The sequence below is a fragment of the Meleagris gallopavo genome, chromosome 9, assembly GCF_000146605.3.
Source record: "Meleagris gallopavo isolate NT-WF06-2002-E0010 breed Aviagen turkey brand Nicholas breeding stock chromosome 9, Turkey_5.1, whole genome shotgun sequence".
NCBI lineage: Eukaryota > Metazoa > Chordata > Aves > Galliformes > Phasianidae > Meleagris > Meleagris gallopavo.
Window position 1 is genome coordinate 3,670,544 of NC_015019.2, and position 24,041 is coordinate 3,694,584.

The 24,041-nt window shown below is 45.7% G+C and overlaps 1 protein-coding gene across 1 annotated transcript in view; it reads right to left on the minus strand.

Annotated features, from left to right (window-relative positions):
* HS6ST2 (heparan sulfate 6-O-sulfotransferase 2) overlaps window positions 1-24,041 on the minus strand; it is a 102,872-nt gene that overhangs the window by 58,379 nt on the left and 20,452 nt on the right. The gene's annotated exons all lie outside the window — the stretch shown is intronic.

A 24,041-nucleotide genomic window follows, 5' to 3' on the forward strand; every position in this document is an offset into this window, starting at 1 on the left:
AAAAAAAAAAAAAACTTTATAGAGATGAAAGTCATCCTCCTGCTGCCATTTTAAACCAAACTGCTGTTATTTTTAAACATGCACGTGAATCAGCACTCATGTGTGCTTACCAAGGAAGAACTGCAACCGGATGGATTCCTGGGGAGACCGAGTGCTCATTCATTGCACTGTGCCTCCAAACCAGAACAGCCCTCTGCTCAAAACTCCTCAGCTGAGCTCTTCTGTTCACTCGGAAAGACGATGCTATTGTTAGGAAAACGCACTAATTAGGATTCCTGTGCTAGTTTCAGGCTGTTTTTTTCTCTTCAAAATCTGCCTCTAGCAAATGCTGAATGCATTGCTTTTGTTTAAGTAAAACAGGCTTCTTTTTTTTCTTTCAGGATACTTTAAGGCTCAGATTTTAGTAACAATTCCAGTTCCTAAACGAAGGAGTTCTTGCCAAGAATACATTCCTGTAACATTGCAATTTGATGGTACGCTTCACTATTTTTCCCCGCTTGGTTGTTTATTTGGAAATGATTAACCATGCTATATACTGCACACAATGCAAGCTATCAGTTTTCACCTATCCTTTGTCTGCAAGGACTTCACAACTCTGAGCCAACCTGCATATTTAATGTACTTTAAACCAGTTGTTTTTGCTGCATTACTGCTGCGGAGCTTTGGATGACATCCAAGCCTACTAAGTTCAGCTCCAAAATTGGCTCTTTTAAAACAATTCCCCTGTTAAGGAGCTGAATGCAGAGCCTCTGGCCACGGCTGGCAATGCAAGAATCCAGTCTGAGCAGTACTCATGGGTGTCCAGAGAGGAGCTGGAGGCCTCTGGGGACAGTCAGGTCATCTGGGAAGCTCCAGGGGACCCTCATTTCCCAGCAAGCCATAAGCCAGCCTACTAGAAGGCTAAGTGTGAACAGAGCTGCCACTTCCCTTTGGTAGACCCCCATCCATCAGGTTGAGATGCTGCAGGAAGCACGCCCACGCCATATGGGCACCCCAGCACATCCCCTCAGATATAACTGGACTCAGAGGAGCCAATGACTTACAAGACGGTGTGCAGCCGCATAAATATAAATGTAGATTTTCTGTAATGAATTACAGTCAGTGTTGTCTTTATTAAGTATATCTTTTGATACTTTTGATTTAAAGTACTGATGTTTCAAAAACACCCCCCTTCTACCCATCCTCACATGTGATTCTGGCAAAAACAGAAGAGTTTCCAAGACTCACCCATAGCCTTGGGTCACTGGGGGTCTTGTGCAGAGATCGCAATAATGTGGTACCACCCCAAAGCTGTAACACAGCTCCACATTCAATCCTTTGCAGCCAGCACAGCACAACCTCACATCCCTGACTTCTGCACTGACTTGAATCGGCATTTACAAACACATTTATAACTACATTTGACTTTTACACAGATCACACACTAAAAAAGAACTGAACGTTGTACTAATCCCAATTAGATTTGAGACTATCTATCTCTTTATAATTATTATGAGAATATATTCAATTTGTACTTTCATCTAACAGCAATTACAACTGTTTACTGGTACTAAGGCACATCCTTTAGGAAGCCATGAGTCGCATTTCATGCTAATCACTGTTTGTTTGGTATTCTCTTCTGAAAATAAAGGGATCGGTTCACAAACCCTTCAGTGGGAATGATAAGAAAGAAAAAAAATCAAATGAAGTGGTACATCAGAAAGAGATAAAAAAAATTAAGATCTTCCACACGCTGCAGTTTTACAAAGCACCCATTGTAAGAAATCTATCCCTAGGACAAATGCTGACTGTAAATAAGAATGTTCAAGGCAGTTCTTTGAAGCAACTTCGCAAAAATTAGCAGCCACTCGTGCAACATAAACCTCCCTCCAAGGAGATTTAAGCTGAGTTTTACAAGAGGAACAATTCCAGCAAAGAGACATCCCACTACTGACCACTGCAGAGCCCATTGCATCCTCCCTGGGCTCCCAGCACAGCCCCAGCTGGAACCATGCACGGCTTGGGGACAACATGCCAGCAAAGCCCCCTCCTCCTCCCCCTCCCCTGCGTTCCTCCCATTCTCCAAAGCATCAGGCAATATCCCTCATGCCATATAAGCACTTCTTTGTTACTGAACTTGCAATTTACATTTGCAGGCATGAGAAGAATACCACAGAACCTCAGTCTGAGTAAGAGAAACATCTGTTATCACCCAGGAGTGGTACAAGGAGGAGAACCCCTCGAGGCTGTGAGTCCTACAATTTGGCAGTCAGCTCCAGCCCCCTATGGATTATGTGTACAAATGAGAAGCTGATAGTTTATCTTCTTCTCTTACAGCACTGCTCCCCTGCACAGCAGGGCACAGAGCCCTGAAACACAGCTCCACACAGCAGCACAGAGCCAGCCCCTGTCTATTCCTATCGGTGCATCCAAAGCTAACGGGAAGCAAATGCAAGCTTAATCCAATTATTTGCGCTAAATTAAAATCCCTCACTAATCCTTTATCGATGCTTGGTTATTTTACCAAGGAGAGAAGCTTGGTGCTTCTGCAACTGATGGAGAATTGCACGAGGTAATGGGAGCAGGCTGCGAGCCCTGAGAACCTGCAGCACACCACGCAGGGAAGCTTGCAAGCCCTCGGGTACTTTTCACCTGCTCCTGCAGTGCAGCCTGGCACAGGGGCATGGGACAGCACTTGCACAGCCACCACCCAGTGTGCCCTGCTGTCTGAGCACAGCGCTGCAGTCCTGTGCTGCCATCTCTATCACCTTCGGTAGAACAAGAGGTAGGGGTTCTTAAGTTGCACCAGGGGAGGGTCAGGTAGCAGAAATCTCACAGTCCACCCCAGTTCCCCCACCAACCCACAGCGCTGAACAGCCAAAGCAAACCACCACAGCACCCCAAGCTTCCTTTTGCTGGAATAAAGCAAAGAGCAGGCTTTGCTAAATTGCACTCTATGGAAAGAGAAGGAAAAAAGGGTCAGTAAAATCCTTCAGCCCCTATATTAAAGTGTAATGTGAGTTCTATTTACTACACCATCCCAAAAGGTGCTTTTCTGCTTTAGGAGGCATCAGCAAGGACACAACCTCTCATGCTGTGTGCTGCAGCAGGGTGAGTTCGGTGTCAGAGGTCCATCTCCTATGGAAGGAAGCAGCTACAGCTCTCATCCACCTTGTGGAGATTCTTCACCATGAAAATAAGCAAACAATTGACTATAAACTCATATGAAACATCTTGAGATTTTGTTCTGACCACCATGGGTGTGTGAAGAATTAAGTAGTAGTCTTATCATCATTAAAAAACAGCCACCAAAAACATCAGGCTGCTGTACAACAGTTCATTAAACTTTCTAATCTAGCTGGGGAGGAGAAAAAATGCTTCTTTCCTACTCATCAGTAAAGGAAGGTTTGGAAAGGTCATGGGGTAAAATCCTGAAGTTAAAATGAGATCTCACACAAAACCACCAAGGAAGACCATTAGCAGAAATGTATGCATTCATCTCTCTCTGAAAACATGGGGGCTTTTTTTTTTTTTTTGCATACTTACAAACATCTGCAGTCAAAGCATCGGCTCCAACAGCTCCTCTTCTCCTCCCCACACATCTCAGGGTGGAAATCAAATATTTGGGATCTTCACAATTCAAGCTCCTTACATTTTTAATATTAAATCAAGTTTTCTTAATAAACCACACATCGTGCACTTCTTCTGAAGGGCAGGTTGTTCTCGTTGGCTTTGTTTTTGGTTTGTTTTTTTTTTTTGAAAGGTTTAATAAACCCTCGATAAATAAATAAAAAAACACTGCACATCAAGAAGTCATAAAGTTCAAATAAGATAACCTTGAATTTTGCTTCCTGCACATGGTAATGAAGCTCCAGAGTATTGGAAATTCCTGCTGCTGTGGAGAAAAATAAATTGGGCCGACGCAGTGAGTGCTATCCCTTAGTACAAATGAACATAAACAAGATGCAAGAATGCAAAGCCAGCATGTGCGGCCAGCTATAATTTTCTGTGATTAGAGACTAAAACGAAATGTAAAACAACATCCCTGAGTGTCAAATTAGTGAAAAAAATAGTCATGAACAACATAAAAAGAGGGTTTTTTAAAGTCTTGCAACTCCCTGTAAAAATGAGGAAAATCAAAAGCAGATCCATCTTGGTATTAAATGAGTTTCCTGCTTCGCTCCCTCTCGCACCCATCATAAGAGGCGACGTGGCATTAGCCCAGCACATACCAAATATGTGTTTTCCAACAAGGACAAAGCACATCCAAGGGCAAAAGGACCCAATGGATTCAGAAGAGGAGCCAGGTGTACCCACAGCATGTGAGCAATTCAGAAGAAACTGTCCTTTAGGAAAAGGGCAATCAAAAAATCCATCAATTGTGCGCAGAGCAAACACTACACATACAAATGCACGTATATAACACACATGCACAAGGAAACGGGTGACATCAGACACTGGCTTTTCATCTGGGCCATGCCATTATCAAAACATCACCTGGCAGACAATTCTACTCCACTTGAAGAAAAGCCTGACACCAAGGAGGAACGTCCTACCGTTGGGATGAGCAATTCCTTCCCTGTCCTTTAAAAACCACTGGGTTCCGGATCTCATTCTGCCCCAGGACACTGCAGCAAGGCCAGGACACCAGCCTGGAAGCAGCAGCACCACCTCATCCCACTCCTAAAAGCTAGCATGCTCCTGGAAATGATCAGGATTTGTCTTCCCCAAGAGGCTGCAACAACCTCCGGCTCTAATAAACATTTCAGCCTCAGTTTTTAGCCAAAATGCATTTCAGGCCAGCTCATTTCCACAGTAACATGCTGCCCGTAAGCATCCAACTTCAGGCTTCAAGCCTTGCTAGCCTCTGAAGATGCATCTGCTTCCCTTCAGATAAACAACTCCGCTGAGAAGGCTCCAGACAACACATTAATCCTTCTAAAGTCAGTTGTAATTTCAGGTCATTAAAGAAGCTTAAATTTAACAAACTCCGAGAGGAAAGCTGGCGTGGGGGTGTTCCTACGCTCTGTCACATCCATCAGAACAGGGCTGCTTCCCAGCCCAGCTCTTCAATAGTCCAAGACCAGGAGAAAGAACCACTGAGCTCTGGAATGAGGGCCATAGAGAAGTGGTACAAAGAGGTGTGCTCTCTCACACTGCCCTTCCATCCCTCTCACCTGCTGGCATTCTTGGATTTGCCCACAGAGCTGCACATCAAAGTCATTTTGCCCATACTGAAGCAGGATCCAGGAGAAGAGCAAGGCTGGCTTAAAACATAAGGGCTGCGATGCTTCCTCAGGACAAAGATCTTTCCAGCCTCACATCCTAAGGTGAATTTGTCCAGCCTTTGAGCTCACGCTGCCTGTGGTCCCAAGAAGCCAACACGAACCCCCTCCTACAGGTCACTTGAAGTCGCTGCCTGCAGGCCCTGGTGCTGCAAGAGACAGCAAGCAGCCAGCCCTGCCTGGCCTTCAAAGCCACATGTGCTGTCACAGGATTTGCTCACCCTCTCACCCCATCACCTGTTTCCCTGGCAGCATTTGCCTACCGCTCAGCGAGCAGCTCAGTGCTCAAAGCATCCCACTGGCAGGCGAGTCCTGGGAGGGACAGCAGGCAGAGGTGGCAAGAGAAGTCTCATTAACTAAACGAGGCTCAGGCTGACAATAGTTAGATGCAACCAAAAATAATTAACCTAGGAGTAAGTCTATTTATCTTAGCTGTACAGTGGAAGCTCAAATACATGGTTTTATGAGATGCTCAACAACATTATCTGGGAAAAGTAGAAGCAGCACGGTTGTTACCCTGTCCTTCAGATTATTTACTATGAAAAGAATTTCCTCTCCCCTCAGATATGAAAACCACAGATCATAATCAGAAAAAAGAGAGGAAGTTAGGTTTGAGCTCCACCAGGATGGAGGTAGGCAGCAGATGGTCTGACTCCTTGTCAGGAAAGGAAGCACTTTGCACACTGATGCTCATCAGACCTCAGTCTGCACAAAACCGATGCCCATAGGGTCTCACCAGCTTTATCAGTCTGAGAATGCCAGGCAGCAAAGCTGGACTCCAGCTGGACTTCCTGAGGAGACCTCACTGCGGCCTTCCAATACTTGAACAGAGCATATAAACAGGAGGGAGAACGGCTGTTTGAGGGTGATAGGACAAGGGGGAATGGTTTTAACTGAGACGGGGGGTTCAGGTTAGATATTAGGAGGAAGTTTCTCACAGACAGGGTGGTGACTCATTGGAACAGGTTGCCCAAGGAGGTTGTGGATGCCCCATCCCTGCAGGCATTCAAGACCAGGCTGGATGTGGCTCTGGCAGCCTGGGCTGCTGGTTGGTGACCCTGCACATAGCAGGGGGTTGGAACTACATGATCACTGTGGTCCTTTTCAACCCAGGCCATTCTACGAAAAGTTGCTCACAGTTCATTTTTTTCAAAGGAAAACAGAAGGCTGTTCTTTGCTCAGATAGGAGATCATGATTTCTACAGAGTGGTGGGAACAAAATTTTTAAATAGGATTTTCCATTCGCAATCTTGGTCTCTTTCATTTCCACTCTCCATCTCTGTAGGAACACCATCCCAAAGCCAGAGGGGGCAAAGCAGCCTGCAGACCCTTCCAGGAACATCCCGTGATGGTACCCACACAGTGCCCACCAGGCACAACTGAGCTCACAGCACGTTATTCTTGGACAAACTCAGTCTGGAACTATAAATATCCTTATCTAAAAAATATTGTTTTAAAAAAATCTTGAAAGGCTTTTGCTCTTCTTTTTTTTTTTTCCCCAGCTATTTGAAGGTCTTCACAGTTGGTTATTCTTTCTCTCCTTCTTTACAATAGAAGTTTTCCTCAGCCCCCAGGAAATCCCTCTACATAGGATCGCAAGAATAAAGGAAAATGCTTCATGGGCAAAAAAGCAGAACGCAACAGAAGCGTTTTTATCTTCTCTTAATCAAGAGGAATTTAAGTATTGAGAAGCTACAAATATCTGAGAACTGATTTCACACACTTTTCTTTCCCCCAAATTAGGCTCTCTTTAATCTTTGAAATAAAGGAAGTAGCATTCTGCATTGTAAATTATTCCCGCTGGTGTGCCTTGAAGGTTCCATGAGCTCCAGTGGAGTTCTCCAGCCAGCCAGACTGTAGAAACATCCTTAACACAAAAACCAGTGCTTTGCTATGAGCTGGATCACACTCTTCTCCTTTCCCAAGTTACATCCCGAGTAATTTGGTGGTACTTTTTACATGACATTTTCAGGCTAAAAATCCAGCAGCTCATTTCTGGCAGAAGGGCAAGGAGGGAACAGCTGCGTGTGCACCAACTTCCCAAATTAATTGGGGTCCGGGGCCACCCGGAGCAATCAAGGGAAGTGCAACACATGGGCAGAGCTGTCTGTGCAGCCAATTAGCACTTCCCCTCGTTCCTGAGCGTGGGGAACATTACCTGCTCCTTCGTTAAGTACAGCACCCAGCATGGCAGGGCTTCATGTCCATGGGTAGCATGGGAGAGAAAGGAGATAAGAACCCAGAATGCTGAGTTGTTTCAGAATCAATTTTGCCGCAGCCTGCACAAAACACGTCCCTAGTGGGGCTAGTTGTGTATATATATACATATATACGTGTGTGTATGTGTGTGTATATTTAAACCAGATATAAGAAAAATCTGTGTAGAGCAGCTACAATAAAGGCAAATAGGGCTAAATTCAGGTACCCCCTACCCCCCCAAGCTATCTAGATAGAAACAAGCAGCAGTCTCTGCAAGGAATACCCCCATACGTACTCTCCTACATGGGGTGAGATGCTCATGGCAGGCTAAAAGTGAAGACAAGAGCACTTAAGGAGAGAAATACATTCTTACATTTTATATGAAAGTCTTGCATATTCTGCAGCATGCCCATTTCCTTGCAGCAAAGCATCCCAAGATCACCCAATTTAGGACGTCCTTCTGGGACAGCCTAGTCTACTGGATTCCATGTGCACATCCAAGCAATAACTCTCATTTTAAGACCATTTTATTTCAGCACTGAAGACGTACCTTTAAAAACAGAACTCCAACAGCAGCGCTGTGCATTGCCAATGGAAATCAGTGTTGACATCTGTACTTTTAAGTTTAAAAAGAAAATGCAATTTACAACTAATGCACTTCCAGATGAAAGAAATCTAGTTATCTTTTATGAAAGCAATTATTTAAGCTATCAGAAATAAGACAAAGCAACAACGTGTCTGACAAGCAACGTGCCCCCAGAACTGATGGAACACAACGCAGAGAAATGCCTTTCCCACCAGCCTACGCTAAACAGGAGTGAGAGAGAAAGCACCCATCTCTTCAGGTATAAATTAAATTGACGTGTTCAATATCATCTGCATTAGGAGTACAACACTTCCACTGACAAACAACTGGAGCTGCTGAGCAGCTCTTCCCACTGCTCAGAGAAGAGCAAACACCAGGACCACAGCAAATGTAGTGCTGTTCCCAGTCCCACAGCTCAGCCTGCAGCAGCCTGGAGATAGGCACAGTACCACCAAAACACTCCACCTGAGCAAAATACGAGGGGATATTAACTAAGCTGTAAAAACCCATAAAAAAAATCTGCTTTACAAGAGATATTTACCTATGAATCAGCAGTTGGGTTAATTCATTATTCAGCAGGCTTGTTATTTACAGTGTATTACAGCTTTGTAAATTATTTATGCGTGCTTGTCTCTGTCTGTGCATGATTTTCCCTTAAGAGAAGAGCAATATTTATAATCTCCCACACAGGGAGGTTGTTTCAGTCAGAGGTAGGACATTAAAGCAGCTGATGCCGCCTTCTAGCCAAGTCCTGGTGTGTCTCTGCGTACAGAACCCAGCGCTGCCCTACCCTGATGTGGGACCCAGGGATCCATACAGCAGCCATCAACCTGGAGAAGGCTGCTTTGCATCACGTAGCACCAACCCACACAACAGACACCCCAGGGCCACCTCCAGCCACAGCTCCAGGAGGCAAATAAAGCTTACTTTTTTTAAATTTGGGTTATAAAAACACATCGTCAAACCCAACTCCCAACAGGGAGCTTTTGAGCTGCCAATGGCAAATCAGGTTTACAAAATCCTCTGCCTGATCAGCAAGCAGACCGCAGTAAAACCATCAGAGGGACCAGATGTGTGGCCTTCAGGTGGAGACTTCAAGGTACGGAGAAGCCACCAAACACAACAGGAGAATCCTAGAATCACAGAATCAAAGAATGGCCTGGGTTGAAAAGGACCACAATGCTCATCCAGTTCCAACCCCCTGCTATGTGCAGGTCACCAACCAGCAGCCCATGCTGCCCAGAGCCACATCCAGCCTGGCCTTGAATGCCTCCAGGGATGGGGCACCCACAGCCTCCTTGGGCAACCTGTTCCAGTGCTTCACCACCCTCTGTGTGAGAGACCCCAAGGATAGGCCACCAAAAACAAGAGCTCAGCAGCACCTCCACCCAGTAGAAGCCACAGACACAGGAAACTCAAATATTGTCTCGGATCCAAACAGCACCAACAGGAGTTCAGTGGATTTTTACAGGCATCCTAAAATCTGTCAGCCGCCCTGATCTCCCTGGTGTCAGCTACAGATGAGTATTTTACAGTCCTCACATAGCTATAATAAATAGCTTGACACATTGCTTGAAAAGTGACTCCGCTAACTCATCCAACCCAATCTTTCCTTTGCTTAGTAAATCAACAAATAATGTTTAAATATACTGGGTTTTTTTTTAATGCATCTAGCCCACTTAAGACTTTTCATCATCAACAACAACAACAAAAAACACAACCAAACTCAGACCACGCTTCTGTGTTAATTAAACTCCAACTCCATGCAAATGCAACTGGGCCCGTGTCCAAGAGAAGAAGCCTGTAGTAAACATGAGGTGCAGTTGAAGCACTGATTCAAAACACCTCATTCAGTGACTTTGATCTCAGAAAATTGAGTGAATGGGTCAAAAATAAAGGAGTGGATGAGCTTCAGTGCAAGGAAAGGCAAAGTTCAGAGAGAGCTGGAGCTGAGACAGTTCCAGCCATCACCACGATCCTACGGGACAGCTCTAACATTGGCAGCCAAAGAGCAAATCTGCTTGCCCACACTGCAGAAGGACCAGGAGGTGAGAGCACGGAGGGGCAGCCCAGACGTGGGACAGCCCATGGCAGTGCCCTGGCACACACTGCTGCCCACAAGTGCCACGGTGGGATGGGAAATTAAGTCGTGAAAGAAAATGACTGAGGTTGTGTTTAACTCGATTAAATATTAAGAACGTTTCCATGTAAAGTCAGCATTAAATCACTCTAATCGCATTAACTTTTTTTTTTTTTAATTCTACTGGCAACGTCAAGCTTAATTTACGTCAATCCGTGCTAACAAATAACTGTGGCTCTTTTTATATCCACAAAAACACAAAATACGACCTCAAATAAGTCTGTCATTATTGTTTCTTTCTCACTGTTTACTGATCATGAAAAGTTAATGAAACTGCTTACAGATAGGATGAAAAAATCATGCATCCCTTTTGAATAAAGCTAATGCATTTCCCTGCTGTATCAGGAAGCAGAGTGGCCCAGAGAGAGCCAATTCCTTGCTCTAATGACCAGAGTGCCCATCTTTAGGTCTTAAAGAACATTGGCTTGTTGTCCTGTAATCTTGTCCTTAGTAAATGCTCAGAATGGGATTTTTATTTCTTTATGCTTGTTCATTTATTTTTTCACATTCAGACGATGCTATGGTTTCTCCGCTCCTAACTGACTTTCATAGATAAAGATTCTCATTAACAGCAGCTTATTTTCTCCTCAGCTGACAGAAAGGTGAATTTATTAGCAATACTTGCAGTGGCTCAAACCCTGCACTTACACCTCTGCCATCAATTTCCCACTGGGATTCCCAGAGAAAGCAATACGGCTGCAAGACAAGAATATGCCGTAATGATTTGTGCTGGAAATCCACAGCACTAGGAGCACAGTACTCTCAAACCACATTTTCTCACTCTTATTAATGGCCAAAGACTTCAGGTACATCTATTCATCACTTGTTACCCAGAAACAGGATTTTCGCTTCTGTTTTATGGAGAAAAACCTTCTCTCAGGCTTGGAAGACCAACAAGAATGAGGTAAAGCAGGGAACTTCTGGGGCTCTTCTTGTTGGTGAAGACACAACGGCTCCTGCTCAGCCTCCCAGGCTTAGAGGCATGGCAGGAACAGCCCATCCATCCCATTTTTTCTGCACTTTCTCATTAGGAGAGCAGTTCCAGTGCAAAGGGTGTCATGGCATTCTTTGTGTGCATCTCACACGCTTTGGATAATTATGATGCACTGGAGCTTTGCAAGTGCTATTCTTGTGCACACTCAATGAATCCCAGTTTCCTTCTAAAGAGAATCTGGTACAAAAATCACAACCAAAACAACTGCAATTAAGATATCATGAATGATACAAATCCTAACACAAACACAAATCCATCCAACTCTCTCAGCACACTTTATGGCTGCCAGCCCATGAGAATCACTTTAATAAACACAAATAGAAAACCAAAACTCAAGTCAGTTATTCAAACAAAGGCTGTTGCTTGTTGATCTAAACTCGGAGGCTTAAATCAAGGCAGTCTCACTGTATTTAACAGTCTGACACAAAGGTGCCCATCCTCACTGTGCTCTCCTTGGAAAACCAGTGGGATTAGCAAGCACCAGGGCAGACCTTTTGGGCAACTGCTTTGGCTCTCCTAAACCAACGATGGCACTGAAATAATGCTTTCCTCCTCTCCACTTTCCTTCCCCAAACCCAAACACCTTTCTCCCTGAAGCTCCTATACTGGGACCAGTTTGGGCATCCCAGCCCCGGGCTGGCTTTGGTTTGTGACTGCTCACAGCAGTCATTCAGCTGTCCTTAGAGAAAACCTGGCTCCCCAGCTGTGTGTATCGAGCACATATCTGCAGTGCAGAAGACTGTAAGCAAAACGGAGACCGGTGCCAACTCTTCCCTCTACAATCTGGTGCCTATTAATTTAAAATTATTTGAAAACTCCAATGAAATATTGAATTAAAATGTAATTGCAGGGGTTGGGAAAGGTTGTGGCACTAAAGCTCTTCGGAAGCTGCTTCATCTACATGACATTTTGGCAGCATTTTCTGCCAGCTTGCAATTTAAGCATGGAAGCTCAACGCCAAAGGGAGGAAGATCCCAAAACCTCACGTTTTGGAGCATCACCCCACACTCTATTACAGCCATGCAGAGCACTGTGCTGAGTCAGGACACCTCAAAAGCCAGTCTTAAGCCTCCCCCTTATCCTAAGACAATTCGGATAACAGCATAAAGGCAGAAAAACTGCTGTGGTTCATTTCTCTCTCCCCAACAGTTCGCCATTCAAGACTCAAAGCGCATTCTTGCTTCACCCCTGTGGACACAATTTGGCAAGCACTCCATTCAGAGGTATCACATGCCACAGCTACATTCTCTCAGTTATTTTTTACCTTGCACTGCCTCCCCAGCCTGGTTCCCCACATAGCCCCAATGAGGGAAGCAGCAGAGGCAGCTCCAGCTGATGGAGAGAAACACTGCAAGCCGTGCTCTCAAACAGCGTGGGCAGACACCGAGCTGCATCCACATTTCCACACTTCTGCTCCTGCTTCCTAAGCATCACGATCCAGCAGCACTCACCCACGCTCTGCCATGGGCATGTGTTGCATCTCCCTTGCACATAAGCTCTCCCCAGCCCACCCCACGCACCCACTTGAGGCCGTTCCAGCCACAGGCTCGGTGGCTTTATGGTGCCAGCACTCAGGGACATGTCCTATAGCCGCTCCATCACGCTCGAGATGGGTTGGCCACAACTCATCTTTCCAGCACAGTGGCCAGAAACACTGCAGCTTTTGTTTCATTCTGCCTTGAGGAATGCAAAGACGTCTATGCTGCTGGGACGCTGCAAACACACTGCTTGTCTGGCTGAATATATGAGGTCCTGTCTCCTTTCAGGAAAAAAACAGATCCAGAATCCAAATTAATCAAGCTTAGCAAGCCCCTCAACAGCTCGGGCTCCTCCTTTCAGCCCCCAAGAAGGAGGCAGCAGTCTGCAGCCAAGCTGGATCGTTATTTATAGGTGCAGATTAGCATAGAGGACTCGCTGTACAGTTAAGTCCCCACGAGACAGCGCCCGAGCCGACACCAGCACAGACAGTTATTGATTACCAGTCACAATGAAGAACGGTGTGTTTGGAACTGAACAATTTTATTACAGCCTTTTCTACCAAGACACAGTGGCTCCTGAAGACAGGCTTCAGTAAGCAAATCTCCAGGCGATCTGTCAATGGCAATGCCAACCTGATCTTCATGGGGTTATTCAAGTGACCTTAAAGGAACTGTACGGACCTCTGATATTTGCGCAGGTCAGAGACTGTCCTCAGACATTCCGAAGACATATAGTAGATATATGGCATTGAGTCAAAAGATGAAGTTTGGTTTTTTACTTCTTTTTCTAAGTTTTTTTTTAAATATAATTTAGCCACAGGTAACCTCTCGCAGAGAAGTAGAGACCCCACGAACCCCCCATCAACATACGCGCTTAAGTCACGCAACTTCCCAGCAAGCATCTTGCAGAGCTCAGCTCCCTCTCAGCCTCCAAAGCAAGTCATTTCACCTGGCTGGGTTCTAATACCGGTGTCAAACTGCTATCATCTTGCAAAGCTAAGCTTAATTCCCAACATGACATGGAAAGGAACAACGAAGCAACTGCCATACAGCACCACTTCTGCTGATGCGTAACTGCAGTTTTAATAACGTGCTCCTGTGCAGGACCAGGATGACAATAGCTCAGCTTCAGCTCTTCGTTCTCCTGTCTAGAGCACTTGCTTAATGACTTTCTTATCAGTTTAGCTCGGTCCATACCCACAAACACAACAGCTCCACACACAAGGCAAAGCAGTGGGTTTTGCTAACTTGTCAGCCTTCCAAAGCAGCAGTTACACCCAGGTAAGCAATAAAGCAATGAGTCTGCTCACCAAGAACTCTTCCCACCTGTCAACAGATGCTTACAGCAGCATGATGAATATCAAACAGCCAACTTGTGCAGCACCATTCAGCTCAGCAGCTGCTTCTCACCTTGCCGATAAAAGCGCCAACAAAAAAGCAGTTTACAGCTCTTGGGATCCCATGGCAAAGGGCAGCACGTGCCCCAAATGCACACCTTTCCACATATCACACCTACTCTGTCATCATAATACTTCAGCAGGAAAATAATCACATCCACTGCAAGTCTTGCAATTAGTCCTAAGCAGCTGTCCCATACGGGGAGGGGAACACATGTGTATGTCACAGCTGAGGTCAGTGCTTCCCTGCTGGGATAGCTAACACCCCAGTGGCACTTCTTACAGCAGAGATCATAGAATCACAGAATGTCCTGGGTTGAAAAGGACCACAATGCTCATCCAGTTCCTACCCCCTGCTATGTGCAGGGTCGCCAACCACCAAACCAGGCTGCCCAGAGCCACATCCAGCCTGGCCTTGAATGCCTCCAGGGATGGGGCATCCACAGCCTCCTTGGGCAGCGATACAGGTGAGCAGCCTTCAGCCACTCAAGGGACAAAGACAGGTGAGCAACTGATGCATTCTGCAAAAGCACTCAAACATCCACCTCCTTGCAAATACCTGGCCACTTGGTTCTGAGAGGAAAACATTGCTGCAATTAGAGCTCAGAGCAATCCAGGGCACTGAACAGACCCTGCACAGAGGATGCAAAGGGATGCACAGCTCTCATTTAACCAGCATCCCTGCCGTTCAAATTCTTCGCTTGTGAACCTTAGCCAAACTAATTTGATAATTCCATTTTTCTTCTTTGTTTCCTTTGTTTCTCCCTAACATTGATTTTTGCTTTCTCACTCATGAGTGAAGCTGCATTAAAAAAAAGGGGGGTTTGGAGGGGAGGAATAAAAATCCATCAGCAATAAGAAATATACCGTTGTTTTGTTTCTGCAGTTCCCAACTGGTACATTCCCCTTCTCCAACTACCTGCCATATTCAGAAAAGCAGATGGCATCATTCAAACAAAATTAAAATAGATGAGTGCGTGCTAACTTCTTTATGTCTTATGACGATCATCTTTACGATTTTCATCTGAAAGTGCAAAAACTAAGCCAGATCCAAGGCAGTATAATGTATGTCATGGGAAATGGATTAACAAATGTCCTCCACTCCTACAGTGAATGCAGACCCCACTGAGATTTTGGAAACCTACAGCATTAATATTAACGGAACTGACGTTGGCCACTGGTTGGGAAAAGAGACTTTCCTTTTGCAGCAAGCACTGACTTACATGGTTATGCACACAACACAGGGAAAAGCATTCCTGAACACCACTCTGTGTCACAAAAGCCTGGAGCTGAGGTGCCCTGCAGGCACGTGGGGATGAGGTGATGCTGGATGTACAGGCAAGGAAAGTATTTAGCTAGAGCTGTTCTGCTGTTTTTTTTGTGTTTCTTCATCAGTCAACACTGCCCAACAAATGGATGGGCAGACTGTGGCACTTCAGCCCTGCAACACCACGGAGAAAAAAAAAAAAAAAAAAAGGACGACAAAATGGAGAAGAAATGAGAAGCAAGGGTGGGCAGTGAGGTGTCAGGAGACAAATCCATCTTCCTCGTGCAGACAAATCCATCTTCCCCAAAGCTTCATCACCTCTAACACCAGTGTCACCAAGGGTGTATTTACACGGCTGGGTACGCCCAGTCCCAAAGCAGGAGCGCCCACTGCAAATCAGCAGCACTGCTCCTGTCCCACTTATACCTCGCTCCACAAGCAGCTGAGCCTGGGGAGGAGATGCTGTGCCTTGCTGCTCCTCCAGCAACTTCACAAAGTCATTGCAAAGACACCCCTGAGAACGCTGCTTTGCCCGGAGATGCTGCGATATACAGAAAGCAGCCAAACGGATTTTCTGAAAGCGTTTTTCCTCCTTCTAAAGGCTCCGCTGCCATTCTGGCAAAGTGTATCCTTGTCAGTCAGCGGCTAACCTTGTCAAGGGGAAGAAAAGGCTGGGAAGTGACAGGTTTGACAACCTGTCGGATGCCTGGTGCTCTGCTCTCCTCCCGATCTGATCGCTATCAAGCATTAAACCACTGTTCCTCCACACAGGAGTGCAACTCGATGCCTGCAAGCCTCAGCCAAGGCTGATAGCGAGCTGGGAAGCTGCCAGCAGCCCTGCTTCTCCCCTGCCTCGCGTGTCCTCCTATGAGCTGATCTCTGAACATGTCGCACCACGAACAGTCCCTCAGGAGTCCCAGATAGGTCACCGGAACCGCGATTGGCTTTCAGGAAAACGAGAACTAGAGATGGGTGGTGGAGCTGTAACTCCGCAAGGAGAGACGGGGGTGACAGCTGCCTGGTTGCCAGCCTGCAGAGCCTCGCCTGCAAATTGAACTCCGAGCTCAAAAACCCTGGATGAACACAATTTCCCTCTCCCCTCCAGCAAAGCAAGCAGCCCCTCCCATGCCACATGCAGCAAACCCCAGCACATTGCACATCATTCACTCAGTTCTTAAGACACCCACTCAGTGAGATCATCTCAACATAAGGAATCTCTTTCCGCGTGTTCAGAAGGGACACAAAACCTCTGCTTTCCGGAGCAGTTTGCCTTCGAGATTCATGGGCAGAAGCAGCAGCACTGGCTGCACAACCCTGCTCTTGATGCTCCTTAATTCCACTGACGCTGCAGGAGACAACGGCTGAACAGTCATGAGGAAAAAGCATCTTGCAATCAGGAGCTTAGCTGCATTAAGTGAAGCAGGAGATGCAGCATGTATCCGAAGAAGCCATTTAGCCAACAGATGCCAAGGACAGACTACAAGTAGCAATTACGTTGTTCTTTCACAGTGCTAATATTAAGCTTATGGAAAGATGGCTCACTCTCCTCCCTGCGGGCTTAAGTCAAAACTTGCATTTGTTTAACATCAATTTGTTTTCCAAAGACCTCAGCAGCAAAAGCAAGGTGCCTGCTGCGCAGCCCAGCTGCTTCAGCCTGACACCCAACAAGCAAGTGGGCTTCAGCAACAGGCAGCTTGGTGCTTCGAGTCCCAGCAGGCTTCTGAGCTCCTCATGACACTCTCCGTTCAAATGCAATTGCAAATGGAAGGCAGGAAGGTGAGCAACACCCCCTCCAAAGAATCCATAAGTAGCAGCACATCACTAAGATGGGATTTGCGTGGTGCTTTACCCATCGTATTGCCCACCAGCCCACCACCAGCAGCACTTCATAGTTCTGAACGGAGACAAAAACAAGCTTGTGCCAAGCTTAAAATTCAGCTAGGGATCTGAGGGGAGAAAACGAAGCAGTGAGAACATTTTTCTCTTTAAAAAGCAAAATTTCACATCTCCTGTATACTTCCAGGCTCGTTCCCTTGCAGCAGGCAGCTCGCCGCTCACTGTAAGGATCCTCCCTCTCTTTTTACACTCCAAGATAAGGTTTCCTTTTAAACAAACAGAAACCAGACTTTTTAAGAACGATTTCCTTTTTCAAAGCAGTAAGGAAATAGATTCCTTTTAGCATGCTTCATGCTTGAAAAGGTTACAGTGGCCTTTCAAAATACCACACGCTGTGCATTCCGTATAGCATTAATGACTTGGAGGATGCACGGATACTTTCTAGTACATCTTAACCTTTTAAAATTGGGCCTTCATTGTCTTACCTTAATAAGCAGTTTGTTCACCTTATGTCATTTATGTCTCACAAAGGCCACCTTGGCTGAAAATACACATTAGATGTAAAACCACATGTTTTGCGTCCGCAGTTCAGCACGTGCAGCAGCGAAGCTTCATCAAGCACAGCATCGCTCCTCTCCTCCCATTCTCACTCTCTGCTGTGACTAAAGCTCCTCGTTCCCAGGTGAGCAGCTCTTACCGTGCTCCCTGAACCGCAGGGCCGGAGGGCACCGACAGAGGCAAAGGGATTTATTCACTGCACAGAAGTCAGGCAGTGCAAACACGTGGATCCCCGGGAGAAGGGGAGGGCAGGAATCAATGAGAAATCAACAGTGATTAATGCTGTTTGACAATCTTTTGCATTAATCATGTTTCCACGCTCTTGAGAATGTGAAGTGGAAAATCTATAGTCATAAAAAGCGTAATTGGGAACGCTCTTCCTACTTGCGCCAAGACGAGGGAAGGGGAATCTTAAAAAATAATAATTACGAAACGCTGAATTTAAATGATACACACAGTAGCATCTGCTTGTTGATAGCAAACGGAGCCAGGTATCCTCCTGCAAGCTGCAAAGCACCGTTCTGACAACGATCTCTTCATCTGCTCCCTCAGCTCCACCATTAACAACCTGATAAAGAATTCATAAACACACACCTCGCACAAGTTAAAATACAGCCATAACCAAAGAGTCAATCACTCTTTCTGGAGAACAAGCTACAAGATGCCACAGAAAGCAATGATGTCTTCATTAGCTTTTACAGTAAACATCCCTCTCGGAAAGCAGCCTTTATGACCCACCAAGGGCAATAAAGATGTCTTTGCAAATTGATGAGACAAATACTTCCAAGGCATAGTTTCCTCCATAGCTAGTGTGAAATGGAGGGTAATGCCATTCTCTACAGTCATAGAGCAGAATAAAGACCTTCATCCTTCTTTGATGAGCCCACACCTGGGCAAAATGAGGGTCAAGCACAATAAGGGCGTTAAGCACACTGCCAGTACAGCTGTGTGCTGAAGCTTCACATGGAACGGTGAGGGCCATTCGCTGTGACAGCTTTTCAGCATGAATTGCAGGGAGTTCCAGAGCTATACAACAAATAGCAGGAGAGGAAAACAGAAAGAAAACAAGGAGCATCTGATACACAACAGAACTGATCTGAGATTCTCCCTGTGCTGGTATGATGCAAGGTATGATGCTGACCAACCACATTATACAAAAAAGCCATTTTTCAGCAAGAACTGAATTACCAGAAGTTGAAGAAATTAAATTTCCAGGTCTAAACTTGTAGTTTTAAAATTGAGTTTTATCCATGCTCTTTTGCTAGCATCAAAACAAGACACCTCTGAAGAAAACATACGTAGACATGAGCACCAGTGCACTGTAGAAGGATACCTATAGTGTGAAAAACACAGCTTCAACAAAAAAAAAAAAAAAAGGAAGGGGAAAGGGGGAGGAGGGGAGAGGGAGAATCTCCCCCAAGGAAAAACAAAACAAAAACAAAACAAAAACCCCACCAGAAATAATGGGAAACAAACACGCAAAACAGAATTCCCACTCCTTCTGTGCCTCCCCTTGCCAACAACATCTGCTAGGGCTGTTTCCAAACAGCATTTTGGTGCAGCTGGAACTGAGCCCCAAGGCCAGGGAACCCTCATGGCAGCGATGCCAACCTCAAACTCTTGCAGTGAACCCAAGAGGTTGCTGTTTCTGTCACAGCTTTGTTGCTAAAACAAGTAGGCTGCACCCCCAACCCACCACATCTCTCATTAAATCAACTCCTTGGAATCAGCCCCTATAGAAAGGAATAGATTCACCTCAGCAGCTCTCTTGCTGAGATCCAGAAGGCTCACACTCTCACATACCCTTCTCCAAAAGCATGGGATGAGCCAATCCAGTTTTACAAGATTTATTGCTTAATTAATAACTTCGATGTTGGCAATTAAGGTGTGTTTGAGAGAAGATAATGAATATTTTTTTCCACGTGAAAGCACCACCTTTTGCGTCTCTCAAACCTCTCTGCAAACTATAATTGATAGTTTGGTTTAACATGGAATATTCCTGCAGCAATTACAGGGCTTTATTGCTCTATGTTACTGCACTTTGCACAAAAAATATTTTTGTTATCATAAATTCCTTTGCTAGCAGACTGCTTAGGATGGGAGAAAAACGAGCACCAGCTTCTCCAGCATCACAAATCGTGGCTTATCCCTTACAGCACCGCAGGAGCGTTGATACAAAACCACTTATGCCTGGTTCACCACACACCCATGAAGGGCCCGGGACATCTGTAGGAGTCCCACACATCTCCCAGCTTGCTGTGAAGCACTGCAGCTTATTCAAAGAGAGCAAGTAGGAAAACATACCAATCATCATCTAGCTCCTACGGGGAAGGCGACAAGCTGAGGCAGGGAGAGTGCACATGATTTAATAGGAGTTGCTTCACTGAGGAAATGAGGTCCAAATCCTCCCCAAAATGCCACCTTTTTTGCACCAAGGACCCCAGGATGAAACAGCATGGAGAGGGTGGTGGTGTTCTGAACGCAGAGCAGGAACATGGAGAGCAAAAGGCATGAGCTCAGTGTGAAAGTGCACAGACACGAGGCTCGGAAAGTGCTGAGCAATTCAAACATACTTGCTCTAAAAGAAGTCCTGGAGGAAATGCTAAGTTTCACTTTATAAGCACTTAAATAAATTTAATGCTATCTATAGCTGCAGCTCTAACTATAGCTACAGCTGAACAGCCCTGCAGAGTTGCAAATTGTTTCTAGTTAAGGAATGTCTTGCAATGCATCAAGCTGTGTAAGGTGCTGCTTCTTACCAAGAACAGAAAGGCAATTTGTGCTCTTCCCATCCTTGTACTGTTTAATTTCCTGGAGCTCAGAAGGCCCACCTGGCCCTTAATGCACCGCCATTGCTGTGTTCACAGAAGTGCCACAGACCTCCAGCATCACAGCGGTGCCACAAGAACAACTTTCTACAGCTCTACCCCAAACCTCTGGCTGTTGTTCAGCACAAGTAAAAAAGGTGCATACCCCTCATCTTATGGCAAATGCTAAAGCATCATTCACAGGCTGGAGGAACCCACACAATGACTATGACCCAAAGTCTTCTACCTGCACTGGAGGGAGATGATATTAGAGAAAAGCAAGAGGTCCATGCACCTACTGCTCATCATAGGAATCATAGAAGGATTATGGATGGAAAAGACTGCTAAGATCACCTCATCCACCAAGGAAGCCACCTCCTTCCCCTGCACGCTTGCTGCTTCCCACATCATGCTTGCTGCTGCAGCACAACTGCAATTCTTCCACAGCGAATTGGGCCCTAATTACTGAACAGTTTGTGAACAACTGCCCTTAAAATGTTAACAGCTGAAATGATGATAACAATAATTCTGTTTGCAGTTATAATGGCCTCTCATTAGAGCTGCTTAATTAAATATTTTCCAAAACTATCCCAGGAAAAAAAAAACAAAAAAAACTGTGCTCTCTCAACTGTAGAAGCAGAACCCAAAGCAGCCGCAAGGAAATGGTGGCTTTTTGCAGCTGAAATATTTCCTACAGCCAACCACAAGAAATGACCTCACACACGTCCCCAGCACACCCGAATTTGCCATCATTAACCCGCTCATTCAGTAGGAAAAGATGCTGCAGGTCTTGGCGAGCGCATTCTCCTGTGAGCGCTGCACCATGAATTAGAAATGCTTAAATCTTTTACACTTATTTAGCCTTTACGCTCACCCAGCGCCTTCACTGGACAGAACGATGATTTAACATCCTTCCCCAGTCACGGGGAACAGCCGGGCCTCCTCCAGCACATGCACGGCAGGGCAAAGGAGCACTTCTCTTGTACAGAAACGCTCCCAGCATCAGCAGCACGTTGTCCCTCCTCCCCTCCGCTCAGGCACATCCAATCCTTTCAGCCAACACAGCTATCTCCCACTCCACATAAATGAGACTGAGCAGAGATCATGCAAATACATTACCATTTGTTAACTAATTAAGATTTAATGGCAAGTCCCGATTGGTTTACTGCAACACAGACAGCTGCTTATAAACAACTGCAGAGAGCTGGCCTAGGAAGGCATGTGCATACAGTTCGTTGCTAAAACATCTTGAGTCCCAGTAATGAAAATCCAGCAGTTCTGGCCACTGTAAGCATTGCCAAATACATATAAAGAGACACTAGCAGCGCCTGAGAGTTTACATTGGGTTGTCAGCTTCAATAAAGTCTACGAGGGAATAGATTTGGATTCTTTCTCATACTTCTCCCTGAGCATCTGCTGCTGGGGACGGGCCAGGGGCTGGACAGGTCTTCGTTCTGACCTGGCAGATGTGAAGATGCTATCACATGGCTCACATCGCTGTACCAATGCGCCTGGCAATTTAATGGGGCCACAACACAACAGCTGTGTCTCCCAGCCCAGAGCATCCCTGGCACATGTAGCCTGCACAACGCAACAGGGCAGGCACTGCCATCCGTGCTCCTATAGTGAGCAGTGCATTTGGGGAGCTGATGAAGGATGACACAAACACACTTTTTTGTTCTACTTTTTTTTTTTGGTGCACCTACTCGTGCTGGGGCATGCAGTGAGATGGGGACACGGCTTAGCAGAAGGACACAGCAGGAGGCTATGGAGAACCAGCACTGCTCAAGCCATCGAGGAGAGGGCTGCACAGGATGACAGGAGGATAACTACCTCACTCCTTTGCAGGATGCTAATCTCGGGCATTTCTATTCTAAACTCACCCTGCTCCCAAATCTGTACAATATCAGGGGGAAAATCAAGTGAGAACCACCTGAGTTGGCTCCAGAAGCTGTGCATCTTCAGTAGCCCACAACAATTAATTCATCCTGCTCTTCCTTTTTGGGGTGAACTCAATCCATACGAGTTACAGGACTCCTAACCCAAGAGGCAGCACGTTTTTGTCACTGTGCTACTACAAGCATGTCTTTCCGGGCAATGAGTGGTGTTCCTTGTTCTCCCAGGCTTGCACCCCGCTTCCCTCCCTGCTATTGCAAAGACATTGCTAAAATCCCCCTTTCACGAGCCTTTCCTATAGTGCTACAGATACCAGCAAGGCTGAAGCACCCACTGAATCACTGAATCCTCAGATGGGCACTATGCAAAGCACACCATAATCCCTGCAGAGGATTACGCCTTTGCGGTCAGAATACCAGTTTGCAACTTGATTATGTATCACTAAAAGTTCCAGCCTGTTCTACTAATCTAAGGAGGAAAAATGGGGGAAAGGGGGGACAGCTTGCTTGGACAGGTCTCAATTCATTTTTTATTTCTCCTCCAAATAAAACATGAAAATATTTAAGGCCTTTCTGCCACCTACAGAAGAATAAGAAATAATCAACTGTGACTTTCCAAAAGCCATAGCTGTATTATGTTGAATTCAGACTTCAAATCAAAGCCCATTTAATACTCGAAAGTTGTCAAAGCCCCAGTATAAGCTGCCTCTAAAGCACAAACAGTGGGCTGGGAATTTAAATGAAGGACATTGAGGTAGGCCAGGAGTAGCAGCAGTGCTTTGGTTTTATTTGGTAAGATCTCCACTGAAAGCAGCAAGAACTTGCTGAAATCCATATAGCTGAGAGCCAAAAGAGATGCTGAGGAAGAAAAAGGAAGGTGGGAGAAGACAGAAAGCTGTGTGTGTCTATGGGGAAGGTTCAGCAGGGAGCCCAGCACCCAGACCAGCAGTCTGAGCACACTACAAACCTGTTTGCTACCCCTACGTCCCTCCCAGTTTGGGACACCAGCACATCCCTGAGCACCGGTTGGATCCCAGCAACGCTTCTCCTCCTGTGCACTCTGTCAGTCAGCACATCTCAGTTGTTTAATCGCATCAATGTTTCTTTTTTTTTTTCTTTTTTCTTTTTCCTTTGGCACCTTATACCAAAATAGACTATTGCAAGATGTCTCTGTATCACGCTCCATCAGCGTAACGCAAAAGAAAAGCTGTTTATAAATAAAAGAGGCACAGTCTGAGCCAGATATTAGATTTCACGTGCTTGCTACCAGCCAAACATACATAATATCAGAGTAATTGCAAATAAAGCACAAACATATGCATGGGCAGGGACAAGAACCCCAAGCACTTTTGCACTGCACTTTAATTTCCTCAAACATCTTTCTAACAAACTGGGAGAGTGATGAATGATCACCTTCCTTCCTGGCCGCACTGGGGCCATTCCCACTGCTGCCTGTTGCTTACTGTCCTCATCTACCTGAATGCTTTTGGGTTTTGTCTTTCCCCTCCTCAAACTGTTGCTTATTTAACACTGTTCTTAACACCAGCAAAAAAGATGCAGTGAAAAAGGGAAATACATCCCCCCCAATTACTACAGCAGCTCTTTATCTGAACTAAAGAG